This window comes from Acipenser ruthenus, chromosome 9 (genome assembly GCF_902713425.1).
Source record: "Acipenser ruthenus chromosome 9, fAciRut3.2 maternal haplotype, whole genome shotgun sequence".
NCBI lineage: Eukaryota > Metazoa > Chordata > Actinopteri > Acipenseriformes > Acipenseridae > Acipenser > Acipenser ruthenus.
This window is the reverse complement of record NC_081197.1, coordinates 20685462-20707180: the sequence shown is the minus strand read 5'-3', so window position 1 is coordinate 20707180 and position 21719 is coordinate 20685462. Positions and strand designations below refer to the sequence as shown.

Below are 21719 nucleotides of genomic sequence, written 5' to 3'. Positions count from 1 at the left end.
GTATAGTCTGTTAGAAAATGAGAACTTGCAAATGCAGAGAAAATAGATTTTATAAAACAGGAAAGTGTATTACTTAAATTGTTCATACTGTAACTGTTAATGTTCATGCAATACATATGGTAGATTTTAAACATCATTTTTTAATAATAACACAAGCCATATGGGGCTGCTGTTACCCTTATTTGCACAATTACATATTGCTGTACATGGAGCTTGAGATGCAACAGACATTGATTTCCAAGATTTTTTTTTTTTTTAATTAAAGGTTACATGCTCACTGAAGGAAGGATTGGTTCAAATAATCCTTGTAATCAAAAGCAATGCAAATTATTAAGGCCAGTCCCAAATGAACATACCAATAACTGTACAATTCCCTTATATCAATACATAATACTAATAAACCAGTCTGTGGAATGAAATGCTTCAGTGCTTTGTTTCGCAAATCAAATAACTTTGTTGATAGTTATCAAAATGACAATCTTATACTTCCATACAGCAGATAATAATTACATTATTATAATGTGCTTTATATGAAAGCTAGAAAATTAATTACACTGAAATGAAAAAGTTGCAGTTGCCTGCTATTCTAATGTTATGATATTTAGGTATTATCTTTTGACAGCCTGCTCAATACTTGATGGGCATGGGATTTATAATTTCCCAATTTAATTAAAAAAACATTAACTTCTACCATCCTACTACTTTCGTATTTCTTTTTTAAAGATTTGCATTAAATATTACACAATTTATGAACAACAACTTTTAAATAAGTAAAAAGGAGCACTTGATAGTGTAGTACACTGACTTTTTTGGATAAGCATTAATGTGCTTAAGAAAAAGAAAAGAAACTATCAAGTGCATTTGTCATGCTCTCAAGCATAATAAGGTAATTCATCATGGTCTGTCACCGTTTTATTCCAGAACAGCCACCGCTTTCTTATCCTAGCTTTACAATCTTCTGTCAGTCTTGCTGGAAATTTCTGTAGACAATTTGTACATGTTTAAAAGGCCCTCCAAACTGCCATCAAAACCTCTGAACCTATTTTGTTTAAACCAGCAGTTTAATCTGGTATTTTCACAAGCTTTGCAGACCTTTACCCCGTCTTTTCTCTCTTAATGACTGGGTTGTGACCAAACCCATTCTGCGAGGTCAGACGCATTTTCTTTTGGCCCCTTTTGTTTCTATGATTAATTTCCATTGTTATGTCAATTAGCACAATGCAATAAAAACAGACCTGCTTTTTAATAAAATGAGATAAAAGGTCTGACTGGTTAATTTTGAAATAAAAATCGAAACTTCTGGACATCAGTTGCCTACTAATACAAAAAAAACACATTAAGAAAAATAAAATGTTTGTTATAAGGCTTTCATAATAATAAAAAAAAATACTGTTGTAACAACATTTGCAAAACTAAAGCATTATACTAAAACTCATCAATTAGAATGCGGACAGACAGTTTCTCCTTATTCACAGGGCATCAGGACATACTGATGAAGTCCAAATTCAGGTATCCTGTGGTGGTTTAATCCAGTCTGAATAGGGTATGTCAGGTTTGGACGCTGTGGGTAGACATTGTAAGGATGGAGGCTTTCAATGATGTTGTAGAAGTCATTCAGAAAGAAAATTCTCATCAAACACTAATAACTTTTGTACCAGTATTTGATTGAAGGGTTATAAAGAGGTGAACATATTGAACAAGTGCAAGGGTTTCTAGTGAACTACTCACATACATTACTGCACAGGTGTGTCCTTGGAAAAGTCGTTTCTGGTTAGAACACCATCGGCAAAATTACCAGAAGTGTGTTATGCCAAAAGTAGTTATATTTAAAATCAGTTAATTTAAAGTTTGCATTTGAATGCTGGATATGAGTTCTGGTCAAAGGTTTTGTGGAGTGATGAAACAAAAATCGAGCTATTTGGTCATGCTGTTAGTCATTATGTTTGGAGAAAGTCTGGTGAGGCATACAAAGAAAAGAACGCCATACCTACTGTCAAGCATGGAGGTGGTAATATCCTTCTGTGGGGCTGTTTTTCCTCTAATGGCACAGGAACTTTAGTTCCAATGCATGGTAACATGGATTTCATAGCATACCAAAAGATATTGGCCAATCACCTGAAACCCTCCGCTACAAAATTTGGTTTAAAGCGCAACTGGACGTTCCAACACAACAACGATCCAAAGCACACATCAAAATCTACTTCAGAATGGTTAAAGAAGAATAAAGATTCTGGAATGGCTCAGTCAAAGTCACGATCTAAATCCGATTGAGAATCTTTGGTATGATTTGAAGAAGGCTGTGCACAAGAGAAGTCCTCAGAATTTGAATGAACTGGAACAATTGTGGTCAGAAATCACTAAACAATCATGCCAAAAGCTCACTGACAAATATCCTAATCGTTTAAAAGAGGTTATTATTGCTAAAGTTGCCTCAGCTAGCTATTAATTTCATTTTCCTTGTCAAGGTATAAATACTTTTGAATTAGCATTTTTGGAGTTTTGCAAAAAAATTGCTGAAATAAATAATCTATTTCTTGTAACTTTTTTTCCCTCAAACACAAAAGCAAAACTTTTGCTACAAAAGATTTGTCCTGAAGTTATTTGTTTTCGAGCAATTTTAAATTTCCATTGCCGTATGTAAACTTTTGACTACAACTGCATGGTTGGTTACGTATGTTATGTTAAGAGTGTTCACAAAAAGACACCATGAGAGACAGGGTCATCTGCATACAGTATATCAACAATATAAACTGTAGATATTGTAAACAATTGCAATTTTATCCCACAGGAATTTTACTGTCATTGATTGCTTTATAATAAATGATGGAGTGGCTGAAGTTTAAACTACAAATCCACTCCCAATTGTAGAACAAACTATTTTGTTAAGTTTTGTTATTACTGTTAAGTTACTGTTTCATTCAAGTATGAAATAAACATTGAATAAGTAGCACCAGCACAAATCCAGCACAGACATCTAAAGACTACCTATCCTCAACCATGCATGTATACTGCTAAACTTGTAATTATTGCCATACAGTTATATCTACAGCCCCGGATGAAACTTGAATCACAATTGAATAAGATGCAACGCACTGTATGTGTCACGATATAGTTCAAACACATAATGGTTTCATTATCACAGTTTCATATCTGCCGCTCCTTCAGCCTAAGTAGGCTATTGTACCTCCATGTGACCAGCCACCACAATATCTGTCCTTACTAAAACCACACAGATCGAATGAACAATCACCTGTACTACCCAAAGCCCTGCAGAAATGAAATGCTGGCAAAGTGCAATGATTCCTGTGATTACAAGATGCTGCTACATCATGTATCGAGACATAACTGAATATTCTGATGCTACATTGTAAAAGGCCACAAAATAAAATACAGTGATTGCCTTAGCACACAATTAAATACGTTTCTTGTATAAATTCACCAACGCACTGGGTGATCTCAGGATGAAGTTGGTATAGAACACCTGTCTGTGATTTTAAAAGGAAAAGTATCATATCTTATTCTACAAGAGCATCTGTTTTGAAAAGGTCTTGATTCGCTACATGGGTCTACACTTAGCAGTTGGCAGTGTTTCAACAAATGGTCACAATGTGACTTCTGGAAATTACAAACTAAGTTTGTTTAGCACGCTTAACATAATACAATATTACCCTACTTACAACTCCAGTAGGTGCACATAACACTGCATGAACTTAAAAAGCATGAAATTCAATTTCCAGTAAATGACTTTGAATAGCACTGTGACGGAGTACACCCCGCCCCTGTATTATTTGTATATATATGTTTCTATTATTATTATTATTATTATTATTATTATTATTATTATTGTATTTGTAGGCGGGCGGACGAAGCCGTCCGTCCTAATCGTTATTGTGTTTATGTGCGGGCGGTCGAGCACCGTCCGTCTTTTATTATTTACTGTTTGAGACCGGCGAGAGAGCCGGTCTTGTAATGTGTAGTCGTGGGGATGGGGTTAAAACCCCATACCTATAACTCTCGTGGGAATGTGGCTGGAGCCTTAACCCTTTGCGGTCCATTGTCGGGTCCGACATTGCAATTATTCCTCACAGGTCCTTTGTCGGACTGGGTCCGACATCATTATAGCAACGCAATAAACGGGTGTTTAGTCGTTTTTTCTCCAGAAAAAGCCGAGAAAACCATTCAATTGCCGAGTGGGAGCGACAGGAGCCGAGACAAGTCGGAAAAAAAAATATAAAAAAAAATAAAGACATATTTTATGAATAGTCATACATGGTATCAGGTATCAGATAATGGGGCGTTCATAGTAAACAAGCTGGCTGAGTGCGTCAGCGCACTGAGACTATCATGGACATTTGCAGAGCTTTTTTCAGATGTTATAGTAATAAAATAATGACTTGGATCGCATTATTGAGGAGTTTGGTGATAAAACGAGTGATCCGGAGATGATCGATCGGTATGTACGACTATTATTATTATTATTATTATTTATTTCTTACATAGCTGAACGCTATATAAAAACGAAAGGGTGGGGCGGGGCTGCAGATGCTTAGTGTGTGCTTTGTTGATATGCAGGGCCATTTAAACCCGTTTGACTGTGAAAAAAAATACTTTTAAACAGCGCGTATAAAATTAACTGCGCGTGTGAAAATTAATTAGACCTGGCGTGCCTGACGCGCGATTAATAAATGGACCGCAAAGGGTTCATAAGGTAATTTATTAATAGGTAATTAAGGCTCGTGCCACGGGGTGGATGTTCAGAGGTGGAACATCCACCCTAGAGAGCGAAAGCGAAAAATAAACAAAACGAAACGAAACGAAACAAACGTATAGGATCAGTGAAGGCATTTGCCCAGCCTGACCTGTATTGGCTGTTCGATTTTTGAGTTTGTGATTTGTGTTTTGTTTAAGTCTTTATTTTGCTCTGTGAGCACAGTGTTTTGTTGTTTAAATCTTTTACTTTATTTTTGTATTTAAAATAAAGACGGCGCAAAAGCCATTGCACCCTACCTGCAGTATCTGTTTCAGTTCCTGCTTCTGGCCTGACGTCACCACACACGCTATCCTGTCACAAGCACCTTTTGATTTATAATTTAAAATGAAACAGAAAATTCAGGTCACCAAGTACTGCACAATATAATAATAATAAGCACCCAACTGTACATTGCCTGAGATTACGGACAGTTTTTGTCATTGATGATTTAAAGGCTTTATTTGTTAACGAAGGTCTGCAATTTCTGCCGATGGCTTCTGTCCAAGGGTATTATTGTGATTATATATCAACTGAAATACAAACAGGCTCTTTGTACACTTATTTATAATATAATTTGGTGGTGATGCAGTCTCCAGGTGGCAGAGATTAACAATCATTTTTTAGTCAACCAGGTTGCAAGTTTATCTGGCCATTGACTTATAATTAGACTGCAATTTACATTGAGGTGTTCTGGTTAAAGGATAATCCATGAAATCAAAGCCTGAGTCAACAGAACCCATACTGTACAGCAGATGTAAATATATTCCTATATATGCAGTCGTGGTGTTTTGATGTTACAATGCCAGTACCACTGATATTTTGCCTCATGTCAAGTGTGTATGATGGAACTTTATGGATTTTTATTTCATTTACTTCTCTGAGATAAATTCATACAATGTTTCTCAGTACCTGGAAAAGTGATGCATATACCTGAATAAAAAAAAGAATGAGTGACATGTTTCTTTATCTTGCAAAAAAGGTAAATATATATATATATATATATATATATATATATATATATATATATATATATATATATATATATAGCAGCCTATACCGGTAGCCTATTAGTCATGCAATATGACACTTATGAGCCATGACTTCGTGCCTGCATTTGGCAATATATGTCAGTGGTGTAATGGTTAGGGCACTTCACTACGTACTGGAGGGTCATAGGTTCAATACCAGGTGGGGGACACACTGCTCTTTTTTACCCATTGCTCCAGAAATAAACATTGGTAATTGTATGTAAAAAAACCCAACCCTGTTAATGCGTATTAATTCAACACAACAGTTAGGCATAAGCAACATATTTATTCTCTATCTTTTTAGCGTTGACATTATTATTATTATTATTATTATTATTATTATTATTATTATTATTATTATTATTATTATTATTTATTTCTTAGGAGACGCCCTTATCCAGGAGCAGGCCACTTTTAGGACTGCTAGACCTGGGACGGCTGCGTTTACACACACACAAAAAAAGACCTAAGCCGTCTAAAAAGCAGGCTTAAAAGTGGATAGTGTAAATGAGACCTCTCGCCATTGGCTCTGAAAATATTAAACAAAGAATCACATTTTATATATTTTAGTACTTTACCAGGAAGGTTGTCTTTACCCTGCATGGGTGAGAGTTTGAGAGATAAGAGTATCTGTCTCACTTTCTTGGTCTCACTGTGAATGAAATTGCTGTAACGATTAAGTTTTGTGTCTTGGACATCATTAAATTTGCTTGGCATACCAGAACATTATATTCTTTTTTTCAATAACCACACCTGTTAAATAAAATAATTTTTTATTAACTCGCCCCAGCAGAAATATAACCTCTGACTCTGAGGTCAAAAGGTTCATACCCTCATACAAATTTTGTTTCAGCCACCCAGCTGCCAAAAATACAGTGTCTTGCATAAGTATTCACCCCCCTTAGACTTTTCCACATTTTGTAGTGTTACAACCTGGAATTAAAATGGATTTAATTAGGATTTTTTGTCACTGATCTATACAAAATAGTCCATAATGTTGAAGTGGGGAAAAAAAATCTACATATTTTTCAAAATGATTTACAAATAAAAAACTGAAAAGTCTTGATTGCATAAATGCAGTCCACCTGTGTGCAATTAAAGTGTCACATGATCTCAGATTAAATACACCTGTTTCTGGAAGGCCCCAGAGTTTGTTAGAGAGCATATCTAAACAAACAGCATCATGAAGACCAAGGAGCTATCAAAACAAGTCCGGGATAAAGTTCTGGAGAAGCACCAATCAGAGTTGGGTTATAAAATAATATCCCAAACTTTGAACATCCCCCGGAGCACCGTTAAATCCATTATTAAAAAAAATTGAAAGAATATGGCACAACCGCGACTCTGCCTAGAGAAGGCCGTCCACCAAAACTCAGTGACCAGGTAAGGGGAGTATTAGTCAGAGAAGCAACAAAGAGGCCAATGGTAACTCTGAAGGAGCTGGAGTAACCCACAGCTGAGATGGGAGAAACTGTCCATGGGACAACTATAACGCGGACGCTCCACAAAGCTGGGCTTTATGGAAGAGTGGCGAGAAGGAAGCCATTGCTGAAAAAAACCCATATCAAATCCTGTTTGGATTTTGCCATGTGGGAGACACAGCAAACATGTGGAAAAAGGTTCTCTGGTCTGATGAGACCAAAATTGAACTTTTTGGTCTTTGCGCAAAACGCTATGTGTGGCGCAAAGCCAACACTGCTCATCACTCTGAGAACACCATCCCCATGGTGAAGCATGGTGGTGGCAGCATCATGTTATGGGGATGCTTTTCATCGGCAGGGACTGGGAAACTGGTCAGAATTGAGGGCAAGATGGATGGAGCTAAATACAGGGAAATTCTAGAGGAAAACCTGTTTCAGTCTGCAAGAGACCTCGGACTGGGGCTGAGGTTCACCTTCCAGCAGGACAATGACCCTAAACACACAGCCAAAGCTACACTGGAGTGGTTTAAAAACAAGAACCTGAATGTCTTAGAATGGCCCAGTCAAAGCCCAGACCTCAATCCGATTGAGAATCTGTGGCAAAACTTGAAAATTGCTGTTCACCAACGGTCCCCATCCAACTTGAGCAATTTTGCCAAGAAGAATGGGCATAAATTGCAGGATCCAGATGTGCAAAGCTGGTAGAGACTTACCCAAAAAGACTCACAGCTGTAACTGCTGCCAAAGGTGCTTCTACCAAGTATTGTCTCAGGGGGGTGAATACTTATGCAACCAACAAATGTCTTTTTTTTTTGTTTAATTAACTTTGTGTCACAATAAAAAATATTTTGCACCTTCAAAGTGTTACGTATGTTGTGTAAATCAAATGGTAAAAATCCCAATTAAATCCATTTTAATTCCAGGTTGTAACACTACAAAATGTGGAAAAGTCCAAGGGGGGTGAATACTTATGCAAGGCACTGTAAATGTTATTTTACTGACCAGTCTATTTATCTTTGCAACAGCCTTTCATAATGGATTTTTGCTCCAAACTGTTAGACATAAAGGGAAATCATTATATTTATCAATTTAGTAAAATGAAACCACATTAATGGACACTAACTTACAATACCTTTAAAAAACAAAATGGCATTAAAGTATATTTATGGTGGTGGAGCTGATTTATAGAAATTATAGAGATTATACAAATTAAGTTTTTTTTAGGGATTACTTATGCTATTGTAATTTTCTGATTGATGGTGTGAAAAATACATAATTATTAATGGGTAGAAACAACTGGTGAAAATACTGGATTCTGATTGGCTGAGACCTTCTCCCTAGCCATTAGATATCTGGTGATAAAACAACAGTGCAGAACTTCTTTCTCCGAAGCAGCCTCATCGCAGTAAACAAAATCAATACGCCAATTGTAACTGTACGCCTGGGTAAACAAAACCACTAGAGTCAGTCAGTATGACAGCAATGCCTGAGATTAACTACAAATGTTCTGCAGCTGAAAACACTGAAAAAGAAAAAAATGAAAAATGTCAACATCTTGCCATACTGAGGTAAATGAAGCAGATTTAGACAACCTAGAAATGAATACAACTGAGGAAAATACCAAGCGCCAGACAAAATGGGCTATGAAAGTTTTCCATGACTGGCTAACTGAAAAGAACATTGACACTGATTTAAAAACAAAACTTCACAACAACAGCAGCAGCAGCTCTGTCTACTGGACAAAAACCACACATACAGCTCTGGAAAAAATTAAGAGACCACTGCAAAATTTTCAGTTTCTCTGGCTTTACTATTTATAGGTATGTGTTTGGGTAAAATGAACATTTTTGTTTTATTCTATAAACTACTGACAACATTTCTCCCAAATTCCAAATAAAAATATTGTCATTTAGAGCATTTATTTGCAGAAAATGACAACTGGTCAAAATAACAAAAAAGATGCAGTGTTGTCAGACCTCGAATAATGCAAAGAAAATAAGTTCATATTCATTTTTAAACAACACAATACTAATGTTTTAACTTAGGAAGAGTTCAGAAATCAATATTTAGTGGAATAACCCTGATTTTCAAGCACAGCTTTCATGCGTCTTGGCATGCTCTCCACCAGTCTTTCACATTGATGTTGGGTGACTTTATGCCACTCCTGGCACAAAAATTCAAGCAGCTCGGCTTTGTTTGTTTTCCTCTTGATCACATTGCAGAGGTTTTCAATGGGGTTCAGGTCTGGAGATTGGGTTGGCCATGACAGGGTCTTGATCTGGTGGTCCTCCATCCACACCTTGATTGACCTGGCTGTGTGGCATGGAGCATTGTCCTGCTGGAAAAACCAATCCTCAGAGTTGGGGAACATTGTCAGAGCAGAAGGAAGCAAGTTTTCTTCCAGGACAACCTTGTACTTGGCTTGATTCATGCGTCCTTCACAAAGACAAATCTGCCTGATTCCAGCCTTGCTGAAGCACCCCCAGATGAGTCAAATTTTCAGCTTTGCCCAACACCTGGTCGTCTAATGGTTAGACGGAGACCTGGAGAGGCCTACAAGCCACAGTGTCTCGCACCCACTGTGAAATGTGGTGGAGTATCGGTGATGATCTGGGGGTGCTTCAGCAAGGCTGGAATCGGGCAGCTTTGGCATGAATCAAGCCAAGTACAAAGTTGTCCTGGAAGAAAACTTGCTTCCTTCTGCTCTGACAATGTTCCCCAACTCTGAGGATTGGTTTTTCCAGCAGGACAATGCTCCATGCCACACAGCCAGGTCAATCAAGGTGTGGATGGAGGACCACCAGATCAAGACCCTGTCATGGCCAGCCCAATCTCCAGACCTGAACCCCATTGAAAACCTCTGGAATGTGATCAAGAGGAAGATGGATGGTCACAAGCCATTAAACAAAGCCGAGCTGCTTGAATTTTTGCGCCAGGAGTGGCATAAAGTCACCCAACATCAATGTGAAAGACTGGTGGAGAGCATGCCAAGACGCATGAAAGCTGTGCTTGAAAATCAGGGTTATTCCACCAAATATTGATTTCTGAACTCTTCCTTAAAACCAAATGTTTTATTGTTAAGCTAATAATTTTAGTTATTGTGGAGCTACTTTTTCTCTCAGTGGAAGGTTGCACAAATAAAAAATATTTTAAAAAGTTTAAAGTCTTCTTTATTTACCAACAACAACAAACTCATAGACCCATTTAATAATCGCAATAATGTACTCCAGGGTCTGTGTGTGGGTGGTCCAAGGCGTGGTGATATCTCATGATAACACACACCCTGTTATGTATTATTGCTTAATTAATAATATGTTGCACAGTTGTGTGAAAGTATACATTTTACAAAATAAATTACATTATTTGTAATTGTGTTGTCAGAAATATATTATTATTTCAAAGATTGCGGTCAACAGAAATAAATTATCTGAGTGTGTTGTGAAAACATACAGGCAGTCTAATATGAAGTCTCATGGTCTCTCCATTTCAACATTATAAAAACACACAGCTGGACTGGCTATTTCTAGTTCTTCATTTTTTTTTCTATTTTCTAGGGTGATGAAGTCCACCCTGACCTTTGAAATTACATTTTCACTAAAATGCATTTGCTCCCTCTTGTGTGACATCAGAAAGGCTTTTGAGTGTTTTTTCATTTTTTATTTAATGTCATTTATTAATGTAAAAAAATCTACAGAACAGCTAGAAATTCCAGTTTCTGCTGGCAAACTGGTGACCAACAAGCATTGGGAATTGAAACACACATTAACTGATTTCTTACTGCATACCCTGCTGGTATATAAAAACCCCAGGACAGGTTTACAGCAATTTGAGTATATACTGTGCAACAGTAATGTCATGCAAAACAATCTTTCTGAACCACCATGACTGCATGAAAACCAGCACTACCAGCTGGGAATTTCCAACACTGTAAAGTTTCATAAAGTGTATAGATAATTAGATTTATTCCATGGCAGCTCCTGCAACTAGAAATAAAACTTGAACTGTATAGACAACAAACCTTTTAATGCCTGACCTAGAGCAGTGTGAATACTGGGCCACCCACTCATCAGCTGTGAGAATGAATGGTTTTACTTCCAGTAACCAAGATGATATATGAAAGCACCAATAGTCTTGAGACTCCAAAAGCCTCAATAGTTTTTGCTTCCCACAGCAATTCTCTGGGTCCACTGTGGCTTATATATATATATATATATATATATATATATATATATATATATATATATATATATATATATATATATATATATTCCAAAATGTCTTTGCCTTTAAATGTTGAAAAAAGCAGGTGAACACACACACACACACACACACACACATTCCCGGACTGGGTTATGTTTGTTACCGAGCAAACACTTTATTCTAAAGGTAATTTCCCAGTGCTGTGGGAGTTATCCTGGATAATGGTATGTGGCATTGTTAGCAACAGTGACAAGAGGTCATTACTACATTTGCAAATAAGGTGCACTGCCTGGATGCATGACAATTAACTGCACTGTTGCTGATTATGACTTGCTGCATTTGAAATTGCCCATACACTGCTATTGTATTACTACTTATTATCCTGCATAAAAGCCACAAGGAAATCTTCTGTTTTAATGCCCATGAACTAGTTTATTTGTGACACACACTGCATGTAAAGCCTGTCTCCTATGAGAACAAAGATTTCTTTCTAAATCTTTTTTTCTTTGCTATAGACCAAGATCATTGGGGGTATATTCAACAGAATGAATGAGTTCCCTAGCATCCAAATAGGTTGTTCAATTCCTTCCTTTGAAAATCCGCCCATGTCAATGATGTTGGCCTTAAGCACAATGGATTGAAGTAACATGGACATTTTCAGGCTTGTCTTTACTAGATTACTAATTTATTTTGCTAATAAATCCGGAGCAAAGAGAGTCCACTTTAATCTCTGACAAAAACACGAAACCATGTGACCTGAACTGTTAATGTGAGCTAAACAGTTAATATGAAGTGATAACAATCACATCCCCTTCATGCTGATTGAACAAGACCCTGTTGCTTATTACTTAAAGCAAAATGTAGTTTAATGAAAAAATATCAACATTCTTAGCTACATGCTACTACAAGTAGTGACAGTAACTTACATATTATATTCACAGTGACAGGACCAACAGCCCTCAGAAGGCTTGTGTATTTGTAAACAAACTGGTAAGCCAAACAAGGTCTGGTTTCTGATGAAGCAGAGTGCAGAAAAAACTATTAAAAAATCAGTAAACATCCAAGAAGCAATATGTTTAATACATACTTGTAACTGAACATGATTTTGAAAGTAGTTTGTTGGGGGTGGGGTAGGGTGGGGTAAATAGACTGGTCATTATTTTTTATATTTCATTTTGCCAATATCTATCCTGTTATTTTACACTGTGGTCAGGACCACTGGTGTTGAAAATGCATCTCTTAATAAATCATTTGCAAATGTTTATAACAAACATGATTGTAAGAACTTATATCATTACTAATGATTTTAGAAAAAAAGCTATCCCACGTGTCATTCTCCTCCACTGACATAGTGGCAGTATTTGAGAGGACAACTCAATGTTATTTCAAATTGCACTTTGAAGGCTGGAATTTAATTTCTGGGATGTAAATCTAAAAATGAAGACAGGATTCACTTAGGTAACCCAGCTTGAGGCGGGTCTCTCAGAAATGAGGAACATGAGTGAATGGCAGAACACAGTATGGAAACTTTTTCAGGTAAGGTCAAATTGTTTATAATTGAAAAATAATGCACGTACAACACTAAGAAGGTGATACTAGGATCAGTCTTTAATAAGCTTTCTGAATAAGGCCCATTAACATCGTATTTATCTTTGTACACCCTGCCATAAAGACCTTGATAAGATTGATATTAATATTGCTAAAATATTTTAAAATACAAATCATCTTGATAAATACATTGCTGCCTGCAGTTTGCCTTTAAATCATTCACTAATTCAGTCGTTATTAGACTGTCAAATATATTGACCAACAAAGTGTATTTGTCTTCTTGACCTTCTTCATATATCATATTTACTACTGGGACCAGACAGACATACTATACATACTGGAGTCTCCCACTACTGGTTTTAAAGTCAGGCTTGAGAGTCTGTAAGTTGAGATGTGAGGGAAAGCTCTTAAAGCTGGTGCCATTGACCCTTGCCTTTCTTGAGCACTGCATTCACAAGCTAGTTTATTTTTTATGTCCATACTCATATGGAAGATGAAATGACACCCTATCAAAATCAGGTTCCTGGAAATCTTAACACCCTAACCCTGTTTTACAATTATTAGGTGTATGCAACCACTTTACTTTTTTGCCATTTAACAGAATTTCTAAATGATTTAATGAGCTGTGATGGGCGCTCGGGCCCGATGACTGTGATGGGAGCTCAGGGCCTGAGTGAAAGATAAATTTGGCTGGAGGCCTTGTCCGTGGGGGCTCGATGGCTACCTGCGCGAGGCCGGCTGGAAGAACATTAACAGTTACATGCATCCCAGTGCCGCAGATAGGAAGTGGCTATGGGCCACCTCCCCCCCGGGACTAGGCACGCTGCAAGGTGGTTGCTGGGGAGGAGGAGGCCAAAAGAAGCGACATGAGAGAATAACCCACGGAGCCTTTATGCGCTTGCCGATGACGTGTTGGTTACGGGCGGATTCTCCTTCCAGAAAAGCAACCAAGTTTACAAATCTATCTATTTATTTATTTATTTTAAGTTGCCGTGCTCTGTATCATCAATAATTCTGAAAGAGTTTGAAGTAAAAGGTGTTGAAAATATATGTATTTCCCACTGGCTCACAGTTTATTTGCAGGCCTGGTGACAGCTGTCAGGTGCTCAACAGTGGACAAGATCAATATTGAGTAAATGATTGTTGCCCTGGGCTACTAAAGTATTTACCCTGATGAAATTTCAGGTAATATACCTCTAACTGCATTTTACAGCATGTTGTGAACAGTAAATTATACTTCTCTTTTAGTGTGGTCTGAACAGCAGGATTCCCAGTGGTATGGTTTGTTGCAGTGCAGTGAGTGGAAAATAAAGTTTCTCTCTACTTTAAGGTTTTCTGTCATTTTCTTTCCTGCTACCAATTCAAAGATCATTCATCTTACTCTACCACAGTTTGTTCTGTCCAGACCATGTTCCCTTCTGTTTCTTGTGTTACTTGAATATAATGATATTACGTTTTCACTGAATCACCATTATATACCTTCAAGCAACAAATACATGTTCTGTAACAAGGGTGAGCACTGTGATATCTTTTGTAAAATGTAACTAGACAACATTGTGACAGGGTGACTGTCCTTCACCTGAGTTTCTGCCTGACCCAAACTTGTGTTATATATCTAGGTCCTTGTAAATAACTGTTGATTTCTTATTTGCACTGGTAGATTTGTGCATTCTTACTTCAAGTATGATTTAAAAGTATTCTGTTTTTACTAAATTGTTATTTAAATATGTATGTGGCAAGATGGCTTGTGGGTAACGTCAGACCAGGAAGTAATTGATACTCAGGACTGGTGTATGTAAGCTATGATGCGCAGATGTAATAATAAAAAGATTGAACAAACAAAACACTTCTCATCAAACAAACCGGCATGGTGGCCAAAACAAACAGAACACGGAACCAAACAGGTATTGTGCAAGTCTAAACTAGCATGCGTAGTAATTGTAACACACTACCCCGCTAACACCAGTGATCACCTTATTTATACACCTGTGGCTGGAGCCTTAATTAATTATTTATTTACTTACTCAATTCACGGCTCCATCCACATTCCTACATTTTTGCAGGGAGGAGTGTAACTCCCTCCCTGTCGCCCACTATTACTTGTGTTTCGGCAGGGCTTTTGTCCTGCTGTGCTGCCACACACCTACACCCATAACACAAAACACAGTAATCACTTGCCATCTACTAGTGGAGAGGAACACACTGCTTCTGTGAGCAACCAAGTCTAGTATGTTTGTTTGCTCTTTTGCTTTTGCTTTGTGTTGTTTTAAAGTGACTCCTTTATGTTCATCTTCTTTTTGCAAAGAGGTGAAGCAGTGGGCACAGTTCTCACCTAAACAACTTTTTCCAAAGAAAACAAGAGTCCTTCCAAATAATACTACATATAACATGTGAGTGAGCCTGAAGCTATTCTACTGTGGTGCTGCTTGACAGTCGGTGTATCAATCCTTAGTGTTCTTTTTTTATTTTATTTTACTGGATTACCTTGAAACCTTCTAGAGAAAATAGAACACAAATAGCCTTATCCCAGTAAATAGCAACTGAATAAGATGCATGACGTTAATGAGTACAAAAAATGAATCATACTGTTTCCTATTATTCAAACAAAAGTATACAGCATCTAAATGACAATCCAAAGATAGTTTGAACCTGTCCGTTGTTTTGCACTGATTTCAATCATATAAATTAATAAATAGTAAATAGTAAATGCACTCAATGAAAACAAAGCGACAATGCTGCCAGTTACATATTTTGCCATTTATATTCTCCTAACTGTTCTATGACCATTGTTTCAGCCCCAGTTACAGTATTTTCTAAAACATGTTTCTGCGGCAGGTTGAAAGTCTATCTGGATTGCCTATCCATACAAGAAAAGCATCCTCTGCAGTCCCATTCAATGATGATTTATTACACCACAATGAGAAACTGTGGATTTCAAGACGTTTTAACCTGTATTATATAACTAAACCGAAAGTTAGATTTAATCCCGAGTGAGAATAAATATCTCACGATAATTCAATATATAAATATCAAGAAAAAAAAAGACATTAGTCTCTGTTTAGCTGTTAACTTCCTACTTGTAAAGTTTCTCTTTGTAAACAGGTTTGAGACGAAGCAATCATTCATTTAAATGTTAGTAAAACTAAAATTATGTTTAGTTTTAGCAAAAAGTATTTGACCTCTCCTTGGTCAAAATGTATAATAAAATAAAATTATATATATAGATTTGAACAGAATAGATATTACTTATTTATTGGACATGCACAATACATCGATTTGTGAAACTATTAAAACATGGAGATTGACAAATGTTTATAAAGATAGAAATAAAATGCTAATATATGAGATTAGCTGTACAATATTTTATTATTATTTTAAAATAAAATACAGACTGTAAATCTCATGGCAATGTATTTATGTATTCATTCATGTATGTATTTATTTTTCAGTGAGAGTATATTTAATAAATAAATATCAGGGTATGAAACCAGGATCACCCTGCTGCAGCAGTGTTCCAGTTAGCTGTTGATGAGGGAAAATAGCTGTACAATGTTGTACACTGTTTAAAAAAATAAGTATATCATATAAATATACAAAAGAAAAAACATATTTTGTCTTTGCAGAATTTGATGGAGCCTACAGTAAATAGTGCATGCATTTTGGTAGAAAAACAGTACAAAATGCAGAGAAACATGACAGGTTATACACAAGTCCTTTAAAAATATGGGGTTCAGCAGTTAGGCCCATCACACACAGCCCGACTCAAGCCGTCCTGACTCATCTCATCTCAACTGGCCATACAGAGTCTGGATGAATCGCAGCAGCGTGCATGCCCTTAAAACCAAGATTATGCAGATTTCAGTTGGGATGTCTTCAGATTTGAAGATTGAACATGTTGAAGTTTTTTCAGACGCAGTCTCGTTCAGATGTGATTAGTCTGTCTGTGTGTGGCGGTTGCCGACCAAGACTGACTGAAACCAATTAGTCATAAGGGTGCCAACCAATGGTGAAGCAGGTTTAAGTGACGTAGCTTGTCATGTAACTTGTCATACAAGATGGCGGAATATTGAGAGCTTTAGTTCCACAGGTAAAAATACATTAGTCTAGAATTGCTCTGAGTGTCCCGAATTCATAAATACCAGATATGAGCACATTTGAATAGTTTTTTTAGGCATTTACTAATCAACGGTAAATTATCAATTTACCTGTTTATTATCAATCTACTGACAGCCTATATTTTATTAAAGCGCTAAAACAGAAGTAACCGGTGCGTCAATCTCCAATAGGTCACAAATCACAAGCCCCTAGATCCATATGCTGAGAAAGAAAAATGCCAGTCAAATAAAAACCAGGTTAGATTTTATTTACCACAGGCTAAAGTGTAGTAGACAAACTATACAAAAAGTCAAACACTGCCTGAAATGTTTGCACGGTGTAAATGGTCAATAGCTAAATTTATAGGCTAAGCGCTTCTTTTGGTTGCATCGTGGCGCTGTCTCCGCTGTCTAATCAGCATACGATGCCATGCATAACATGAGGGTCGCTATGTTGGGCTAAGTTAATACAAAATGTGTACAGGGCAGTATTAATTAAATGTGCATACATAGTAATCACCAGGATCTAGTTGTGGTCAGTAATTCAGTCTTAGCAGTGTGGGACACAGAAAAACTGAACTGTGATGTCAAACCAAAACTGAGCACAACTGATCGCAGAATCTGTGCATACTCAGCTGAGATTAATCATGATGGCTTGAGTCGGGCTGTGTGCGGCGGGCTTTACAAAACTGAAAGAACATCAAGAAAAATCTGAATTCTACAAAGCAGCAGTAATAGTTGGCCATGATTTCATATCTGTGATGCAACGAACTAAAACACCTGTACATCAGGAGTTGGATTCAGCTTATAGAGAAAGAGTGGAAACAAAACAGACATAAGCTATTTTTAGATTTGAATAACTCCCAAGTATTGCTTATTATAGTTGTACTCTTTATATAGTACTTAAATGTACTAGCAAATGTGTTCCAAACTGCACTGAAAGGAACATTCCCTTAAAGTATATTATAAATTTGATGAGGTGAAGTGGAGTCACAGGGAACCTTTTGTGTATCTTGAAGAATTTAGTGAACCAGTCAAGCTACAAGGCTAGATCCACCCCTGTTAATCACTAATTCATTGACTGTGTTCACTGTTAAACAAAACCAAAATCCTATATTCTATTTTTTGTGTGTGTGTTGTGCGACGGGGAGGGGGCAGGTAGATGTTTAAGAAGGACAAGTAGATTTTTCTAGCATTTTGTCCCTTATACAATAAGTTCTTTTTTTCAAATATTGCACACCCCTGTGGGTTATCTGGAATTTTGGAAATTGAACATGTGATAGACAGAAAAGCCTCATATTCTGCAATTTCCATACGTTCTAGTGTCTTTTTTCTTACTTTATCATATAATGAAAAATACATTAGCAATATTTTACATGCTTTTCTGCAATTTTATGTTTTTTCAAGGTGGGCTTAAAAGGTACATGACCATTTCAGATCACATAGTCACTGCACATTTCAATGTGCTCTGTCCCCAAATTTAATAATTTAACACTCAGTGACCATGAATAAATACAATTCTGTTTGAAGATGCCTTGTATTTTTTTTTTTATTAGAAGAGTATGCTAATTATATAATTATATCTTATAATTAGTAAATGACGTTGTATCCATTAAGCCCATTTAGGTGATAATCAAAACTAAACCAATTTAAAAACATTTATTTAAAGGCAAGTACTTTAAAGGTAGTAAAACCAACCAAAATCATAGGCAATATTATTTTATTTTAATTTCTAATTTACACAGGATGAGTAAAAAAAAAACATCAGAACTACAGTTCATGACCTTGCATGTTGGAAGTGTGTCGCCTTTATCAAGAAGGCACCATCGCCAACCTATCACTGCTAGCCAGGAAGTTTAGGACTGACAGAAAGTCACTTAGATAGAGAGTCACCGAAAAGGTCAAGGGTCATCTAACTGCAGCAGTAGTGTGAAATTTCAAGCTGTCTCCAGGTAGCATAACTTGCAAACCTTAACAGTAATTCATAGGCTTAGCTCATCTCTGATATTACAACAGGCTATAGCCTGTGGGTAAAAAATAGCCATAAGCAGTGCTTTTTAGTCTAAATGTCAGTGTAAGTTAAGTGCTTGATTGAAATACCTAACTCATTTGCTAATTCATATTTCTAGAAATATTTGTTTAGTTTAAAGCACTTTTTTATATCATGCAGGTCCTAGCTCAGTGGGGTTGGGGGCTTACCAAAGATGATCTTCTAGATCTTGTGGAATATAATAAGTCATATAACATTGAAACTCTGTTTACCATCCAGAGACCTGGAAGGAAGTGGTATGCCAGGTTCATGAGCGATCATCCTTAGCTCACAGTGCAAAATCCAAGGCAACGTCAGATCCTACTATACTGAAGCACTGGTTTAATTAAATCCTTACAAATGCACTGAATGAAAACAATGTCCATGACAAACCACAGCACATGTTTAATGTAGATGAAACTGGCTTCATCACAGACCCTGCATCTGACAAAGTCCTGGCTCCCAGAAGATCAAAAAAACACTGGAGGTAGTGGAAGAGAACAAATAACTGCATGCATGACTAGCAATGCGGCTGGGATAAGTCTGCCTCCATACATAATATACAAAGGTAAACACCTCAGCAACATATGCTGTGTCTGATCATGGCTGGATGGAGAGGTCACTGTTTGAAGATTATTTTGAAAATCTATCTCAGATATGAAGTTTCCTAATCCTTATTTTTGATGGACATGCTTGTCTCTCTGAAACTAGCTCTAAAAGCAAAGGAAAACATTGTGCTCCTCTTGAGGCTCTTATCTAACTCATATTTTACAACTCCTGGACAAAGTTTGGAGAGGTAAAACAGTGGAGGAAGAAGCTACGATGTCATGAAAGTGTCAGTCGTGACAAGATCAGAAAGGAAGATTTTCCATCCAAGCTGAAGGATATGCTTGATGTGGCATTGCTAGCACTGGGATCAGGGGTTTCGCTGACGCTCGTCACTCTCGTAATTTGCGAATGTTTTTTGAAAGTGACGACAAAAAATAATGTGGAATCGTCACTAGTGACTATCGTTTCTGTTTGTACTATAAAAAAAAATCCCTTTTGTTAAAGTCACACACAACGTCTCTTTCTTGAAAAGAAGGTATCGCCAAACCATAGTCACTGCTGCTGATCAGATCAGCGCCTCAGCCTCATCGATTCATTGACTCTGCAACGTTCTCATCCCGTGGTAGGCGACGTAAATGCAGTCAGCCATTCAGCGCCTCAGTTTCATATTGCGCAAATATAACCTTGTATCCCTGCTACACCCGACCATTACTTCTGGAAGAATAAGTAATCAGCTTCAGCAGTGACTGTTGAAATATAGGTTATTATAGTTGTGCTTAAAAATACTGTGTGCAGAAAATTTGTGAAACGAAAACGCATCATTAACTAAGAAAAAAAAAAAAGTTTTTTTTCTATGACCAAAAATTCTAAAATTCAGGGCCAAAATTATTCCGTATGTGTTAAGCACCAACTGTCTCTTGACCATTTCTCCAGTAGGCCTATAACGAGCATGATAAAATTATATATATACAGTGTATGTGGTTTTATACGGCACTGTATATATGCCTACAATACATTGCATGCATTGAGAAAACACGACTGGAATCGGAATAAAGGAAATTATTATGTAATACAGTTCACGTGCAGTCACGGTTTTGGTAAGTAGCATTTTCAAAACCATATCATTATGCGCAGTATTAAAATAAGTTAAAAACATAGCAAATCCACAAAACCAACGAAATACATAGTGAATATTTGACATTTTATTTGTAGTGTTCTATGTAACACGGGCCATCGTTTAACCTTAAGCAGATATATGCGTTTATCATATTATCAACAACACCAATGTGTGTTGTAAAAATAAAGCAACAATTGTTTTGAAAATTGTCCAAAATATTTACTTGGTGGCTAAGAATGAAAAATGTCAAGATAAAAATGCCATTTTTTATACGGAAATTGTCAAAATAAAAAGAAGCTGGAAGAATTTACCAGTCAGGACAACGGCATTTAAATGCTACTACTATTAAACTGTATCTGTTGGTAATGTGGTTTCTTCTAGCAGTTTTCAAACTGGGGTACATGTACCCCTGGGGGTACTCGAGAAAAATTCTGGAATGCAGACAACGCATTTTATTTAGTACAACTTGCCAATCTATTGCAAACTTTTGTCACGTAATCAGCGTTTAATCGCTAACACCAGACTGATGTGCTGTGACAGAGGGTTCAGTGCACACACGGCTAATTTACATATTAAATATGTACATTTTAAATAAGCCCTGTTGTTTAAATGTAATATAAACTGTTGGGCGGTTACTGCAGTCTATCTGGGATACAAAAAAAGACATTTAAAAAAACTAAACGCCTAGTCTTTAACTTATTTTATTTCCTGTGTGCGTTCATGCCTGCAAGTCGATATTAATTTGTTTCAATGACCCGATTAAAGTTTATTGTAACTTAAGTACTATTGGTTCATTTCAAAATACAGAATGTATGGCCAGTCAGAAACCGCAGTATTGTCATGCGGTTTAGTTTGACAAGCCTTTACGTCTGGCGTGAGAGTAGTAAGAGTTTTTAGCTTTCAATTCAGTGAAAAAATGTGGATTGTTTGCTCAATACTAGTACATTACTAGCAAAGGGCGATCAAGACGAAATACCATCAAA

At 36.8% G+C, this 21719-nt stretch overlaps 1 protein-coding gene across 4 annotated transcripts in view; it reads right to left on the bottom strand.

Moving 5' to 3' along the window:
* LOC131737891 (cell adhesion molecule 2-like) overlaps positions 1-21719 on the bottom strand; it is a 660024-nt gene that overhangs the window by 386631 nt on the left and 251674 nt on the right. The gene's annotated exons all lie outside the window — the stretch shown is intronic.